General features: G+C 35.2%; 1 non-coding gene across 1 annotated transcript; it reads right to left on the reverse strand.

Annotated features, from left to right (window-relative positions):
• Window positions 1-2509: 2509 nt before the first annotated feature.
• LOC123575373 (U7 small nuclear RNA) lies at window positions 2510-2572 on the reverse strand. The gene has a single exon (XR_006700667.1). It is a non-coding gene; the product is annotated as a U7 small nuclear RNA (small nuclear RNA).
• Window positions 2573-3944: the final 1372 nt, after the last annotated feature.

Genomic DNA, 3944 nt, shown 5'->3' on the forward strand with positions numbered 1-3944 from the left:
TTTTTCTAATTTTGTGAAAAATGTCATTGGTAGTTTGATAGGAATAGCATTGAACCTGTAAATTGCTTTGGGCAGTGTGGCCATTTTAACAATATTGATTCTTCCTATCTATGAGCATGGAATGGTTTTTTCATTTGTTTGTGTCATCTCTGATTACTTTGAGCAGTGTTTTATAATTCTCATTGTAGAGCTCTTTCACCTCCCTGGTTAGCTGTATTCCTAGGTATTTTATTCTTTTTGTGGCTATTTACTAATAGGATTGTGTTCTTTATTTGATTCTCAGCTTGGACATTATTGGTGTAGAGATATGCTACTGATTTTTGTATACTGATTTTGCATCCTGAAATTTTGATTAAGTTGCTTATCAGATCTAAGAGCCTTTGGGCAGAGGCTATGGGGATTTTGAGGCATAGAATCGTATCATCTACAGAGAGAGATAGTTTGACTTCCTTCCTATTTGGATGCCTTTTATTTCTTTCTGTTGCCTGGTTGCTCTGGCTAGGACTTCCAGTATTATATTGAATAGGAGTGGTGAGCGTGGGCATCCTTGTCTTGTTCTGATTTTCAAGGGGGATTCTTCTAGCTTTTGCCTGTTAAGTGTGATGTTGACTGTGGATTTGTCATAGATAGCTCTTATTATTTTGAGGTATGCTCCTTCGGCTCCTAGTTTGCTGATGGTTTGTAACATGAAGGGTTGTTGAATTTTATTGAAAGCATATTCTGTGTCTATTGAGATGATCATATGGTTTTTGGTTTTAGTTTTGTTTATGTGATGAATCATATTTATGAATTTGCATATATTGAACCATAGGTTGGAATTATTGAGAGGTTCTTTACAAGTAAATAAAGGAAAAATATGACTCCTCTCCTTGTATTTACCATCATCTGTATCTCTCTAGTATGTGCTGCTTCTTTTTGTATCAGCAAATTTTGCCCTTTATTTCAAAAGTGTGCATGTAACCAAGGGTGAAACAGCTGTCTCTGACTGATTCAGAAGTAGACACAGAACTCAAGCTATACTGCACAAATGCTTCCTAGAATTTTGTATCTAGAGCTTGTGAGAAAGAACATCTTTCATCTCTGGGGATAGAAATATTAGAGTATAAAGCCAATATTGCCATATGGACATGATCTCCTTCTGGTGGGTACAAAAATGGAAAAAAAAATCTGGAGAAATAGAGTAGGAAACCAAATAGAAAACGCAGAAAGAGAGAGAGAACTCTGATTTGGTTTAAGGCCCAAGTGTAGCTCTTCTATCATCCTTTTGTGAGACAATATATTTCTCCTTTTAACTTAACCTTGTTTCAGACAGTTTCTGTTACTTGCAACCGAAAGTATTAACCAATAACTACATACTCCCCAAATATAAAACCTTTGAAATGGAAAAGATTACAAGGCAAATGTCTTTATGTGAGAATAACAAAAGTATGCCTATGTGGTCACTTGAAAATTGTATTTACCAGGTTTATAAGTTTTTTTTTTGTTTGTTTTAATCTCTCTAATTCACTTAGACTTGGATATTTAACGAGACCACTTAGTGTTTAATTAATGATGACTTAGGTTGCTACTTTTTGTAAGCATATGGAGAGATTCTCAGTACGTTGCAGATCTTTTTATTCATTTATTTTTTCAACAAATGTTGAAACTTATTCAATAAGCATTGACTGACAGACTTGCTGCGTCATGATCAATGTCCTATGCATTGTAGTTGCAGATAAGAATAGCCCATTCTCAGAGAATTACAATCCACCTGGGGAGGATTACAGGAACTCTGAGGAGAATACAGCTAGTATTCTGGAAGGGGTGGAGAAGTCTGGGAAGACTTTATATAGGCAATAACCTTTGAGATGTGTCTTAAAGAATGAGTGCAAAGTTTCCTGCAGTGCCTTTCCCCGCTTGTCAATTTCTTACCTTTCTTATAACTACCTTTGAAAGTAAAGATACTCAGAACATTAAATGATAACCCTAGTGCTAATAATTGGAGTTAATAAAATTTTGACTTAAAACACAAGAACAGGTGAGAAATGCTGTAATGCTGTAAAACAGATTTTATAATACAAAAATTGGCATCAGATAAAACAATATGAAAAGCAAGATGAACAGAAAAAAGGTCTGTTTTGTATTTCTGGGTAGAATTTAAACTTTTTTTGTTCCAGAACCACTTTTTAAACATTATTAATAGTTCTGAAAGTTTTGCATAGGTCCAGGAACATTGCCAGGATTCCAGGGGATGAAACTATGAATCTCTTTACTATAGATTTTTTAAATCATTTCTGTTTTGAAATTAACTTTCCACAGACTGTTTGAATTACTGATTAGTAATTCATATTATTGCATCAAGGAAAGGCAAGTTTTCAGATGATGATACTGTTTTCAAGTGCTAGCTTTTCCCAAGGAAGTAATCATTCTCATACCATCAAAACTGAACTAGTAATAAAAAAAAAATCTCTAATCGTTGGGAGTTTTAGAATTTGTATTTTGATTGTTTCTCAGCCTCTCTCCACATGGGGAGGGTTTCTAGCTAAAAACCCAGAAGACCTGCTAGACCAATTCTAAAAGAGCTGCAACACTTTGTTTCTTTTAAATTCAGAAAAATACTTACACATTCAAGTGAATATTATTATCTTCAATTTCTTTTATTGGATTCCACTTTCTATAGAACAGAATTTAAATAATTTCATTTGAGCATGTGTAATATTTCTTAGGACTGCATCTTTATGAAATGAAGTCTAGATTTTAAAGTGACTGGGGGGATGAGGGTGGGCATAGGCATAGTGACTCACGCCCATAATCTCAGCACTTTGGGAGGCCAAAGTGGCCGGATTGCTTTAGCCCAGGAATTGAAGACCAGCTTGGACAACCTGGCGAAAACTCATTTCTAATAAAAATGCAAAAATTAACCTTGTATGGTGGTGCCCACCTGTGGTCCCAGCTACTCAGTGGGCTCAGGTGAAAGGATTGCTTGAGCCCATGAGGTCAAGACAGCCTCACAGAGATTGAGCTCGCAGGGATTATGTGAGCCATGATCACATCACTTTACTCCAGCCTGAGCAGCAGAGTGAGACCTGTCTTAAAAAAATAAATACATAAAAATAAAACGACTTGGGTCTCTGCTAATTATTAACATTTTTCATATATTCATGTTTTCTTCATTGTCAATGATGGGATAATTCCTGTGACTTGCTGCATGAGTTTCTGGAGAAACTCTGTATGAATAACTTGTGTTATGACATCATTTGGATTAAGAGTAGGAAGAAAGTGGTAGAATGGAACTGGATACTATTCAGACACACCAAAGAGGTGGAGGAGTGACAAAAAAGCAAAATAAATAACAGAATAATAGCAGCACACATTTGTACTTTTATACAAATGCACAGGGAAAATGTAAGCCCTAGAAGTCATTGCATTTATATGGACAAAGGTAGCAAAAGAAGTTCTGAAATTATGACCAGCTACTCTTAAAATAGAAACACTCACTTTCCAATATCACCCCCAACTTATTTTGTGACATGAATCTGTATTTTAGTAAAGCATTCTGCATGGTACTGATTTTGTCTGAATTCATTGTGACCATCTTTTCACATATTATAAATCACACAAACACACCAAAAGAATTTTCATTAGTGTAGTAGATTCCGTTCATACTCATTTCCCACCTAGTCTCATATTATCTCTGTTTTCCACACTGCATACTTATTTTCTGAAACACCCAGTTCACTCTTAAAGGTTTGTGTAAGTTCAGCAGTTCTTCCAGCAAGTGGTTAGGCCAGCATAACCTTGCCCTGTTTCTTCCATCATATAATTACATGGCATATTTGGCGGATTGCTAAACTAAATAATGTGACATATACATGTTTTTCTTATCGTCAACTGTCTGTAGACAAATTACTGAAATTTTGATGTATTGGGTAATCATCCATCAAGATTAAACTGAAACATTCTCA

The sequence above is a fragment of the Macaca fascicularis genome, chromosome 8 (assembly GCF_037993035.2).
Source record: "Macaca fascicularis isolate 582-1 chromosome 8, T2T-MFA8v1.1".
Taxonomy (NCBI): domain Eukaryota; kingdom Metazoa; phylum Chordata; class Mammalia; order Primates; family Cercopithecidae; genus Macaca; species Macaca fascicularis.